The sequence below is a fragment of the Akebia trifoliata genome, chromosome 11 (assembly GCF_017979445.1).
Source record: "Akebia trifoliata isolate Shusen 1 chromosome 11, ASM1797944v1, whole genome shotgun sequence".
Lineage (NCBI taxonomy): Eukaryota > Viridiplantae > Streptophyta > Magnoliopsida > Ranunculales > Lardizabalaceae > Akebia > Akebia trifoliata.
In genome coordinates this window covers 38,977,945-38,992,099 of record NC_141385.1, presented here as the reverse complement: position 1 = coordinate 38,992,099, position 14,155 = coordinate 38,977,945, and the positions used below count along the sequence as shown (strand labels likewise).

The following is a 14,155-nucleotide window of genomic DNA, read 5'->3' as shown; positions in this document are numbered from 1 at the left end:
TAGTGAAACTTCTTTTTATCTGAAAAATGATGATTTCTATGTTTCTGGAGTCATTCTTTTGAGAAATGCTTAAGCTGAACTTAAAATCTTGATTATTATTAGAATAGAAGATCTTTCTTTTCAAAGTGGTAGATAGTTCTACATTTTCCTTTGGTGAACACTTGAACAAGTAAACATACTCTTAAATATCCTACAATGTTCAAGATGACTTCTGAGTTTCTTCAACTTCAACACTATCTTCATCAAATGTGAGCTTTCAGCTGAAAATGAATGTTGTGACTTGAATAATTTTCTACATCCTCTAGTAAACTTCTTTCTAGATTTTTCTTCTTGATGGGGCATTTTCTCCCATTTGATGATGTCCTAATTTTTGCCTAGATCGTCTCTTCAGGTTTTCAATCTAGCGGGCTTTGTTTTTCTTCTTTTGATAATGCCTTAATTTTTACCTAGTCGCCTTTTCAGGTTTTCAACCTGGCAAGCATTATTTTTTTATGGTTATGTCCTAACTTTTGCCTAAGTCGCCCTTTCGAATGTTCGACTTAACAGGCTTTTTTTCTTCTTGATGATCTTGAATATTCAACTCAACAACTTCTTAGTTCCTTGGACCTTAACTGAGTCAATTAGCATTCAGGAGGACTTAATAGGTGGGCTTAGGACATGGTTTAGAAAAAAAAAAGGTATAAGGCTCAACTTTTTAAAATTCCCCTAGTTTGATATTCCCTCTTTTCTGTCAATTATTTTGATTCTCCTTTTTTCTAAATGCCCCTAGTTTGGCATTCTTTTCTTTTTATTAATTCTTTTGATTCTTTTCTAATGCCCCTAGTTTGACATTATTTTCTTTCTAACCTTTCTATAGGGGATTTTCCTTTTGGATGACACATTTCTTTTGAGTGACTTCTCAAATTGCCTACGTACCCCAAATCTTTCTTTTCTCTTTTAGGATCAAGTCAAAACATAGTTCATACTAGACTTCCCTCCCAAGGTTGATTGGTATGATTTAGAAAGAAGAGACTTTTTTAGAGGCTACAAGTGGCTAACGAAGATTATCTTTTCTTGGTAAGATAGGAAAAATGTTCGACCAAAGAAGGCCTCCTTTGGATAAATGCTACTTGATTTGGTCAAAGTTTAGGAAACTCAATGTCTTGATTGTTCTATCGAGTAAAGTCTTCTTCTATGAAATTGAGAATGAGTAATCTTCAGTCTTCTTCTGAGAAGAAGTAATCTTCAATCTTTTTCTTAGAAGAAGTAATCTTCAGTCTTCTTTTGAGAATGAGTAATCTTTAGTTTTCTTTTGAGATGGAATAATCTATGAAATTGAATGTGATTGAGTTACTTTTATTTGACATTGACTCGTTCAATCCTTTTCAAACTTCGAAGAAGATCTTATATTCTTTTGTGAATGAGAACTCTTCTCCCTCTAGTAAAAACATGATGGATCCCTTCTTGTGGATCTTATACTTTTATCGATGGTTTCAACTACATCATTCTTAACCAATAATCTTTGATTTTGAAGTTCACCATCGATTTTATGCCTTAATCTATTTTGGTGCAATCTATCAATATATCATCAAAGACCATGTAGAAATGTTGTTGAATTTCTCAAGTAAGTTTATTATTCTCTCATATTTTCCTGAGGATAATATAGTACTCATTTGCACTTTTTGAGTATATTCTTTAATTCCAATATTTATCAAATTTGATCAGGGAGCTTTGAAGCATTCCTCATGTCAAATTTTATGTTCACATCATTATTGCACGTATGATAATCGAAAGCTTCTTTATTTTATTGGAATAAAAAAGACATCGACTGACAAACCTGACTAAAAGATAAAAATTAATAAATCCTAACATAAAAGAATTAATCGACTGAATTTAAAGATTGACACAACTAACGCTTAAAAGAAAAATCAAAATGGGGACATGATTCTGAATGAGAGGACATAATGCTAGGGTCTATGCCACTTTAGATATCTTCATAATGGATGATTCGAGCTCATCCACTTTTGTCACATTTTCATGTTCTGATTCAAGCCTATCTGATACTAAAAACCCTATTTCTTCAATATTTTCTCTACTTTTCAATTCTGACATTGCCTCAGGGTATATGGATTCATTCTTGCATGGTGATGATGTACTATTAAAAGCAATCGAGTGAATGAAGGAAATCGGATTAATGGATTCAGGTTTACTTATGGATATTAGGTTCAAAGTAAGAGGGGGTTGATTTTGAAATGTAGGTAAAGGGTTAGTTTTAATATTTGGCGCAGTAGGAGTGGGTATGGTGATCTTTTCTTGCTCAATAAGGTCTTGAATAGCATGACGGAGACTAAGGCATCTATCAAGAACATGACCGGACATCTGATGGAATTCATAGAATTGCCCACTGTCCATGTTTAGAGGAAAATGATTGGGCAAAGGCTTAGGTTGTAATGGTGTTAGTAATCCCATTTTCATCAACTTTTGACAGGCAATACTAAGGGACATTCCAAGATTGACGAATTGTCTCCTAGGCTTGGCTTGTAAGAGCTGAGTGACTTGAGGAGTTAGTATGAAAGAGGTGTTGGCTACTTGTAAGGAATTGACACTGGATTTGAAATGTTTGGGTTTCGACTCAGACGAGTCACCAAAAAGTCTCAAAAAGTAGGCATCCTCAACTTGATTTCCAGCCTCAATGAGGGATTGAAAAGTGGGAAGGTACTGAGGGATCAAGTACTTGGCATAATTTGGAGTGAGATTTATGAGGATGATCTTGACTTGTTCCTTCTCCTAAGGTTGATCCCACAATTGAGCTACTTTAGCTCTCCATCGAGCAATGAACTCAATGAAAGTTTTCCCGGACTTCTGTTTAGTAGTTTCTAGATCTCTTCTTGTAAGTTCAATATCCGTGTTGAATAAATATCGACCAATAAACTCCTTCATCAATTCATGCCATGTCTTACTCAAGATGAATCTAATGACATTAGCCAGCGTAAGGCAGGACCTGTAAGGGTTCTTTAAAAAAGTTGTGCCATCTGTTATTCACTCAAACCCTGAGATTGCATAATGCCGACATATACTTTTAAGTGAGTCCTAGGACATCCCATCCCATCAAACTTCTCTATGTCTGGCATTGTAAATTTCTCTGGTAGACGGATCACGGGAAATAACATCATTACCCCTAATCCAAGAGTAAGATCATTGAGGTCTTTGCTATTCTTCAAAGCAATTTTGACCTGAATTATTCGATGAGCTAAGACAAGGTCGACGTGTAATTGATCATCTTTTTTATTTTTGACGAGGTCAAACACATCCTGAGGATCTATAGCTTTATCTTTTTTTCTTTTCAGTCTTTAGGACTTCAAATTGTATCTGAACAGAAGTGATAATTTGTGCTTGAAAAGATTCTAAAATCTGACGAAGCGTTGCTTCATCCATGGTACTTGTTTTTTCTTGTGGCAAAGACTGACTACTTGACAAAGGTACTCTAGAAAGATAATTTTTTTCACGGACTCAAAGTGGTACAGATGGAGGTTTAGAACCTTTGGGACCAATTATCACCTGAGTTGAAGTACACCAAGATTAACCATTGATTATGAAGTTTTGATTCTTAACCACATGATTAAAATTTTGAGATTAGCCTAAGTCCGGTGGGAAACATTGAATCCAATTGCACCATAAGTCTATAGTGACCAAGAAAGTGAGAAAGGTTAGTCACGGGTCTACCCTTGATTGGGATAGAACCTTTGATTAGACAAATTAATTTGACATTAAGATCGAATTTTTTTTGTATAAAATAGTCTGAATTTTTTAAAGTAAAACTAATTGGTCCAACAGGTTTGGTGTAGATCAGTTTGATCCATTTGTCAATTGGGCTAATTGATTTACATTTCACACATTGGGTCGGACCGATATTGCGGGTTTAATTTGAAGGTCTGGATCGATCCACCCATTTACCTGTTGATTGGATTGAATAGAGCAACCCGGGAACACCTATTGTCAGTTCGGGTCGTGACCTATAGGAAGGCTCCTAGACTCTAGGTTTATTACGTGTAATGCAATTTATTTACCCACCCTTGCCTAAGTACATCTATATACCTCTCGAGTGTACTCAATCAAACGGTACATGGTGACTTGGTTTGATATAGCGTAGGTATTCAAAGTGATAATCTAAGACTCCAACCCAAATCTCTAAAGTTAAAAACAATCAGTTTAATCCCCAATAGAGAAGTGGTGCACGATGCTGGGCAAGGGTACTCTTAAGTCACTTCTCGTCTAGAATAGACGTAGCCTATCCCCCTTGTATTGTAGTACATCAGGGCAGGATCTCGCTTAGGTACTGATTTTAACCAAGAAGTGCAGTTAGTGAACTTAAATTAACTTTGATATACCATATAGGTACGAGTCTAGGGTTGGTGATCGAAACATGTGACTTTGCGGTTTATAATAGGACAAAGGCTCAGGTCGCTCCAACGTGGGTGCATCGATATACCTTTCAGTGTCACATGATCAAACAATACTGATGCCCCAGTTTTATATACCTTACGGTACGTGATTGGAATTGTAGTTTTCATGAATGACGTTGCATCTCCGAAGAGACCAAGCCACGCACTAGTGCCACGTTGGTTATAAGGGACATGCAAGTAGGGGTGTCAATGGATAGTCGAAATCCGAATTCGAATTCGAAAAATTGGATATTATCCAAAAATTTTGGATATCGGATTCGGATTCGGATGTGATTTTAACATTCGAATGAATTTCGGATACGAATTCGGATGTTATGATATCCGATTCGATAATATCCGCTCCGATTAAAAAAACATCTGTTTCGTATTCATGTTACACAACAAAAGTTATTTATATACATATATGCTCTCGTGTATTCGAGTTTCACAACGAAATGGAACTCGAAATATTATCTTCTCTAATCTCTCATCCATAAACTCAGAACCAACAACCGTTTCTAACTACCGTGGGTTTCTACTATGAAAACTCCCACAGTCACCCTCTTCTCCGGTCGACGAACATCGAGATAGGTATTTCATCTATCTCTCTCTTTCTCTCTCTCTCACTCTCTCTCAAAGTAAATCTAAAACCCACTTTTTTTCAATCGTACGAGTTCCATAACCGCCATCGTCTCCGGTCGGCAAGCATTAGGTAGTTTATTCATCTCTCTCTCTCTCTCTCTCACGGTAAAACCCTATATTTTATTCAAATTTTTCATAAATTTTTTTCAAAAATCAAAGTTTATTTGATTTTAAAACCATTTTTTTAAAAAAATCAAAGCTTATTTGATTTTAAGACTGAAATACGTTGAAGATTAAAACTTCTGAAGTTGAAAAAATTAGGAAAATCAAATTTTTTTACATCGAATTAGGATTTTTATCGAATCGGATATTATCGGATATTCGATATATTTTTCGAATTCAAATTCGAATTCGAATTCGAATATCAATATTTTTTTTCGGATTCGAATTCGGATATAGCACTATCCGATCGGATGGGTATCCGTTAACAGCCCTACATGCAAACGTGCAATGCAATAAAATAAGCGTACTAGTGGTGTGTGCCAAATAGGGTGGGGTATGCCCGAGACAATTTTAAGATTAATGGTCCCGTGGGCCATATCAGATTATCACAATATGGATTTCAAATATTAAACAAAATAAAAACAACATCCATAATATTCAATTCAAGATCAAAGTATGCACATCATAGAGATATATCAGATCATGGCATATTAGATGAGCAATTACAGAATATTCAATCACATTTAACATTGAAACCGGCATAAAATGAATCAAAACAATTTTTTTATTTTATCTTTATGATCCAATCAAAGATCATTTTGGGCGACCTTAAACAAGTTGAGATTTCAAAGAATATATTAAGTTAAGAATGGAATAACAATTATCGATATAATAAATTATAGTCATTCTTAAAACAAAATATTTTTTATTATTTCTTTTAAGAAAATAAATTGATTTTTATTTTGCCAAGAAACACCAAAAACTTTCTCTCTTATTTGAAGAAATTGATTTTTTTTAACTAAAAAGAACTCCTTTTTTTTTGTATATGTTGCTGCCAGCAACACACAACAGCAAGAGCACAACAATAACAATAGAACACAATAGTAACACACAATAGCAACAACAACACACAATAGCAACAACAACACACAACAGCAACACACAACAGCAACAACAACACATAGCAGTAACATTCAGAAAAACTGAATTCTGTTTTATAAAAAAAACTTTTTTTTAAGGAAATAAAGAAAAACTGAATTCAATTTTTTTTTTAAATTATTCATTTTTTTAAAAGAAAAACCAAATATTGTTTAAAATAAAAAATTTTGAAACAAAGAGAAAAATCAAAATTTTTTTCTTTTAACATTTTTTTTAATTTAAAAAAAAAATTACTATCAAAGATCAATGCATGTACCCTAAAAAAATTTAAATAAGTAAAAAAAATAAAAAATAAAAATAAAAATAAATAAATAAAAAGTTTTTTTATTTAAAAAAAAAAATCTTTATGATCTAACAACTCTCATTCCATTTTACCTCATTATTTTTCTTTAAACCATTAAATTATTTGGGAGCCTCCCAAATCGACCTTTAATTAGGACTACAAAAAAAAATATCCAAGAATATGATCTCCAAACTTTTATAGCCAATTCAACATCATCTCATCCTCACTTCATATGTCAATTTTAATATTTCATTGTTTAGGATCATCCCAAATGATCCTAAATTGACTCATAGAAAGTGATACTCCAAAATAACATACTCAAAATAAATCGAAATAGTGCCAAGAGAAGATAATACAACCCAAAAAATAAATGAATAAGATAAACAAAATATAAAAAAATATAAAAAAATAAAAAAAGGTTCTACTTAGCAATGTATCAATGTTTGGAATCTGTAGATACGTGGATTTCGTCATTACGACGACTGCCTCTAATGAGGATTGGAGTCGCCACCATTCATTTCATAAATAGGTGTGAATGGTCAGTCGATGTACATTTTTCGAAAAAAATGACATTTTTGGCACGTAGTGACTCGCGACGAATAAAAACTAATCAAACTTTTAGATTCGGGATAAACGACTCGGTTGGAGAAAAGGGAAAGTGTTAGGCACCCTTTTCTCCTCGTCAAGTGGCAGTAACCTCAACTCAACTCGATCATTTTAATTAAAATAAATGAAAAATAAAATGCCACGTGTTGTGTGTTTGTACCCTAAATAGGGATTTAGTTTCAGCTCGATTATAGGATCATCTCATTGAAGGAGATGATCTTAATAGACATGAGCCTTAAGGACCATTCATCCTAAGTCCATTTAAAAGAAAATGAAGAGAAGAGGGGACAATAAAAAAGGGAAGTGGAGAGGGTAGAAAGAGAGGGGGGAGTATTTTATTGCACCCACCTTGATGCTTTTCCTTTTCTTCCCTTTCTTTTCTTCTTCTTCTTCTTCTTCAATGTCTTCTTGGGTCCTTTTGGAATATGAGAGCTTATGTCCCCTTTTTTAGAAGGTTAGTATGAGAGTAGAGTGATTTTTGTGAGACATGGTAAGAGATTTTTTGTAGTGAAAGTTGAGGGCCTTTTTGGAAAGAGAATGAGGGGTATTTATAGATGTTTGAGGATGGTTTGAGGGATATAATGGGGTAAAGTGGGGGAGAGTAGTGAATGGCATATGTTTTAAAGGTGGGGAGTATGAAATTAGGGATTGGGAGAAAGGTAATTATGTAATGAGGGTAAATGGATTGTGTTTTGATCCAAATGGTTTGGATTGTGTTTTGATTCATCCCAAACCATTTGGGTGGAGTGTTTGGTGAGGTGAGATGATAGGTGTTTAAGAGGGTGGTTGATTGATTGAGTGGTGTTTGGTTTAAGAGAATGGAAAGTGTAAGAGGGTGGTTGGGAGGGTGAGGGAGATGCTGACATGTGGCAAGATGTGTGGAGGTTAGGGGTTTAAATTTAATTGATGGGAGAGATTGAGTGTTTGATTTGAGAGGATGGGTGTAGGTTTAGATTGTAGAGATGGGTTTATAGGAAATGATGATGGTAGACTAGGGGAAGGTATGATGATGATAGGTTATGGGAGATGTGGGTTTATGTGTTTGATTTGAGAGAGTAAGGGTTAAGGAATTATGAGAGTAGGTTAGGGGAAAATGTGGGTTGATGTGATTTTTTAAAGAAAAAGTGATGTGGGTAGTTAATTTTTTAAAGAAAGGTGATGGGGTAGGTGATTTGATGAGGGAGGTGAAAGGGGGTGATGACATGTGTCACCTTTTGATGATAAAAGAGTGATTGGTTGATATGGGTTGTGCTTTATGGGTTAGAGTTGTGGGTTAGATGTGAATTGGATATGGGTTTGGGCTTAGGGGCATTGGGCTTGGGTTATGAAATGATTTTGGGTTTTAGGAATTGGTTGGGGGTTATCTTGGAATGGGTTTTGAGGGAGTAGGTTTGTTTTAGATTTTAGGTGATGTGGGATTGAGTTAAAGTTAAGGGGGAGGTGAGAAAAGTATTTTGAGTGTTGAGGGTTTGCAAGCTTTAGGTAGGCTTAGGGTAATTGGATTCGGGAGCGGAGCGGTGAAGGTAGAGGAAGTGATAGGTGTCCCAAGTCTCATATTTTAGTTTTATTCATTTTTTTGAGATTTTGAAATTATTGAATTAATCAAAATGCCACGTGTTGGCAAATCGGGGCTTTTTAGGCCCGTCAGAGAATTTTATTGAAAATCGAGTTTTTATGGATGCAAGAGCGGAACGATAAAGGTTGGGAACGTGTAGGGTAGGTTAAATCTCTTTGATGGGCCCACTAAACCATTAGAAGGTCTCAGGGGCCTCAATTCGATCAAAATGCCATATTTCGATTGATTTGGACCTTTGAGGCCCCTTGGCAATTTTTATTTAAAAATCTGTATTTTTGAGCTCTTTCAAGTGGACACCTGTTCAAATTGGGGTGTCTACAGCTGCCCTTCTTTGCAGGAATTACATGTAAATAATTACAAAGAATAGACTAAACCCCTATTTGTACGGGCCAGAAAAATTTTGTAAAAACATGACTTCAGATTACCGATTGAATTGATGAATTTTGTGAAAAATGGCGCCTCAAACACGGGGTCAAACAGAGTTTTGCCTTATTAATTCCTTGATCTCGATGGCACGGAGCTCTTGTGAGATCTTGAATTTGATGAAAATTTGATGAGTTTTGAAATCTGACTATTTCTTTGATCGTGTTTTGACAAATCGGAGTTGAGTGCAACTCAAAAGGTTTTTAAAGTTCTTTTGATGATTTTTTTTAAATCCCCTCTTAATTGCCTTCTTTTGTTGATCTTGCTCTATTTTTATCATAAGTTAACCCTCTAAATTCATGCATTGTCCCTTGTAATGACACATTTGATCCTTTCAACGGTACAAGCACTGAGGTTGTTAGTAGTTGCCACAAATCTAAGAGAAAGTTTTGCAGTTGGAACCAAATCGACCAAGATCTGGAATGCGATAGTTAGTAGAGATCCACCAGACCCAACTTCAGTAACTCTACCTCTATTTACTGTTAGCCCATTGGGGAGTATAGCAAAACCAAGGGAAATGAGTGCTACATAGTCTGGGTCTCCCCCATTTAAATCCACGTTCATTGCAACAATATCACCAGGAGCATAGATTACAAAAGAGCCCGTTGCATCGGTGCTACTCTCTTATAATATCAACATGTTGTTCTGGTTGGGATTTGGAGTATTACATCGCAGTAGAGAGACACAGTTACCAAGATCTCTGCCATTAGCAATATATATTATTTCTTGAACACCGCCATTAGAAAGAATGTCCCACTCACTTCTAAAGTTTTCATCGCGAAGGAAATTGAAAACTCTCTTTGGTGGGACTGGAAGCCAGAAGGAGGTAGCTGCACTTGACACAATACCAAGAGGCCTGTCCAGATCATCTATGATTTTTCTAATCATGACCCTTACATTTTTAGCGCCACTTCCCGATAATGTTGTCCATGTGTGAGTGGTAGAAGTACTCACACCAGAGTAAAAACTCATCACCATTCTCTCAGCCAACTTCAACATACACTTTCGTCCTTATTGACTTGTGATCACACCAACATCTCCAGTCGGCATGTTACTAGCCATAACACTTGCAAGGCATTCCCACTGTCGATCTAGGGTGTCAACCCAACGTTTTGCACCAAACCCAAGGCTGGAGTTAACCAGTGTTCTTTATATACTATGAACTGCTTTGTCATCCACTTCTACATGTTCGACTCATATGACCTTGGAGTAACCATTTGGCATTTCTTGGATTATACAACCAAATGGCCTTCTTCGACATCTCAATATCGGGCTAGGACGTAAATGGTCCAAGACACATCGATAACCACCCAAATTCCCTGGGAGTGTTATTTACAATACCTTATAAAGAAACTCTCTCAGGTCGGAACAAGAGGTGAAAAGATTTGGAATTCTACTGTCATTACTTGAAGGACTCCATTGTAGTTTCCTACTACGCCTGTTGATAAGACTTTGAGAGTCATTGCCTTTGAAACAATGCTAGAAAACACAGTGGACCACTGATTCATATCCATAAGGATCTCAACAAGGTTAATATGATTCATGATTACAATGGTACTTTCTTGTGAAGCTTCTGTTTTCAATCTAAATGGTTTTGGCCTTATTTCCCTCGAAAATGTTTGCATGTACTCATCTTCACTTAGAATCTCATAAGCATGATCAACGTTATGCACCCACAATGGTTCTCCTAGTTGGGCCATTCTTATAAGCTCTTCCATTGCTGCAACTGCAAGTTTGATGATCAATGGTTTATCTGCCTCAGTAGGCCTGGAGAGTGATCTTAGGAGAGGCTTGCTCAGGATCCTTATTTTCATACTTTTGCGTCTTACCTGGTGAGTCGTAACGCTTCAGATGCTGAGGTGGTGATGGTGGGGGCAAGCTGCCTGAATTCATGCCTTGGAAGAGAGATTTGATCGAGATTTGTGATTGGCACCATATATTTTTGTATTTTCTTTTTGTAATGTGAAAAGAAAATAGGTTTTTTACATACTTGGCCTCAGGTGTATCTATTACTTTGAAAGCATGAAGTTTTGAACCAGTCCTAGATTTTTCATCACCGGCCAAAATAGTAGTTTTGAAAATGTTTGAATTTTTGTGATTTGTCTTTGTCTAATAAATATTGAAGATGTAGAATATGAACACTTTGAAAAACCTTTGTTACTTCGATGATTTATGTGCTTTTACCAACTATTGAGGATATAGATGTCAGTAGCTGTTTTGCTCTTTTTAGAGCCATCCTCAGTGTCCCAGTACTGGGTGAAAATCGATTGGGCGTGCGATTTGAGATTTCGAAAAAATTTTGTCGTTCACAGTTTATACTCATGCAGACCAGGAGTTAATAATTTTTTTTTTAATTTTTTTAATTTAATTTAATTTTATTTTATTTATTTTTATTTTTATTTTTATTTTTACTGCCCCTGGTGCTAGTTACGATTTTCACCTGACCAAGTTTCCACATTTTTGCACATCGACGCCTTTTTGGGTTTTCATCATGCCGGTGGCCTTGATCTTGTCATAGTCTGATTTTTTTACTCATAGCGCTCTTTCAGATTTTCACTATGCCCTTACAGACTATGCTTGTATATTTTTGGATTTTTACATTACAATTCTCGTTTGGAGCCTCTGTGTCTTTGTGGCTTGGTGACTCAAGTTGAGCTGCGAGATCAGTGACTCTACTTTTATAGTGGCGCTCTTTCTTGAGTGATCAATCTAGATTCTCTTCTCGAGTTTACTGATGACTATTCATGATTTGACAACTCAAGTTGGACCGCGAGATCGGCTACTCTACACTTCGAGTACTCTTTTTTTTTCAAATATCTGATCTTGACTCCCCTCTCGAGTCTTCTAACGACTAATAAGACTTAAGATCCGGATCAAGTTACAAGATCATTGGTGTTATCATTGTCATTGTGAAGCCTTTAGAACATTCCCTGATCCGAAAGAACTTTTAGTGGGACGAAATGTTAGCTTAGGTTAAGGGTAGTGGAAAAGATACAAAAAGTTTAAGATCTGGATCTATCTAGAATGGGTTACATGTGGTGTTTATCTATTATTGTTTTGAAAAGGTGATATATGTCTCCTCTCAGTGTCTCTCGAACTTGTTTAGGCTGGAGATTTGGGTTGAGCTAAAGATAAAGTATTTGATTTTTTACCTTTTTTTGTATTTTCATTTTTTTTTTGTATTTTTAGCCAATCACAGTTTATCTTCATGCGAGCCAGAAGTACTTTAATGTTTTTTTTTATAAGGTTGACTTGTCCCAATCTTAGGTTAAGAAATGAATGTGATGGCTCAAAAGGGCTGACTAGGGTTAGATAATTATTTTTAGGGTAGTAAAGTTGGCCTTTCGTCATCTCAGGATCAGTTCTTAGACGTAATATTTTTTGATAGTGTCAACATTGATCGGTTGCGGGAAGACTTGTCCGTCCATTTCTGTGAGAATCAGAGCTCCTCCCATCATTACCTTTTTCACGATAAAGGGTCCCTCATAGTTTGGTCGAAATTTTCCCCTGACGTCTTCTTGGATTAATAAAATTTTCTTCAAGACAAGGTCTCCTGATGAGAAATCTCTAGATTTGACCTTTTTGTTATAGGCACGAGCTATTCGTCACTGATAAATCTTTTCGTGGTAAATAGCTGCGAGGCGCTTCTCTTCAATCAGATTCAGTTGATCAAATCGGGTTTGAAACTATTCTGTTTCGTCTAACTCAGCTTCTTTCAAGATCCGAAGAGAGGGAATCTCAACTTCTACGGGTAAGACCACTTCCATTCCATATACCAATGAGTACGGAGTTGCCCTAGTTGAGGTTCGGAATGAAGTCCGATAAACGTGAAGGACGAAAGGCAACATGTCGTGCCAATCCTTGTATGTAACAGCCATTTTCTCGATGATTCTTTTAATATTTTTGTTGGCTGCCTCGACGGCTCCTTTCATCTTGGGTCTGTAGGGCACCGAGTTGTGATGAGTGATCTGGAAGTCTTCGCACATCTTGATCATATCTTTGTTCTTAAAGTTCTTGGCATTGTCCGTTACTAATCCGCTGGGGAGCCCATATTGACAAATAATGTTGTTCTTAACAAACTTCAATACATTACTTTTGGTGACATTGGCATATGATGCAGCTTCTACCCATTTTGTGAAGTAATCGATAGCGACCAGGATGAAGCGATGTCCATTTGAAGTTTTTGGTGAGATCTGTCCAATAACGTCCATACCCCAAAGTGAAAAGGGCCATGGCGTAGTCATACTGTGCAATTATAAAGGTGGAGCATTGATTTTATTTGCGTAGATCTGACAGAGATGACATTTACGAACGTGCTGATAACAATCGCTTTCCATTGTAGTCCAATAATATCCCATTCTCATGATCTTCTTGGTAAGCATGTGACCATTCATGTGAGGTCCACAAAGTCCACCATGTACAGTCTCGATCAATCATTTAGCCTCTGTTTCTGTGACACAACAGAGAAGAACCTCGTGATGTGATTTTTTGAACAGAGTCCCGTTACTTAGGAAGAATTGACCAACCAATCTTTGGATGGTCTTTCGTTCATTTACCGTTATATCTGATGGGATGGTTCGATCTTTTAAGTATGCCTTGATGTCTGAATACCACGATTTCTCCTCGGGCTCTGCTATATCCACTGGTAAATAATAGGTTGGTTCGTCTTGGACACCAATTTTGATAGGATCGATGACTAGGTCCTTTGAAATACTGATCATGGAAGTAAGCGTGGTCAGTGCATCTGCAAACTAATTTTTGGCTCGTGGCATGTAAGTGAATGAGATCCTGGTGAAGTTTGAGCTCAATTCTTCTAAGTACTCATGATAAGGGACTAACCTTTGTTCTCGAGTCTTCCATTCTCTAGTTGTCTGATAGACCACTAGACTTGAATCTCCGAATACATCGATTTCGTCCACTTCCAAGTCGATTGCTACTCGGATGGTGATCGGAACATGAGATCCATCTGGTTTCATCAAAACTACCACTATTCCATTTCTTTTTTTATTTGCAGCTCTGTTGAAATACACCTTCCAACCTTGCTCTTTGTCACTATCTTCAACTTCTGTCAATAGGATGGCCTCATCTGAAAAATTTATCTTT

At 36.3% G+C, this 14,155-nt stretch overlaps 1 pseudogene; it reads right to left on the bottom strand.

The window, feature by feature from the left end:
* Positions 1 to 9,349: 9,349 nt before the first annotated feature.
* On the bottom strand, positions 9,350 to 10,866 carry LOC147391576 (homeobox-leucine zipper protein ROC2 pseudogene; annotated as a pseudogene).
* Positions 10,867 to 14,155: the final 3,289 nt, after the last annotated feature.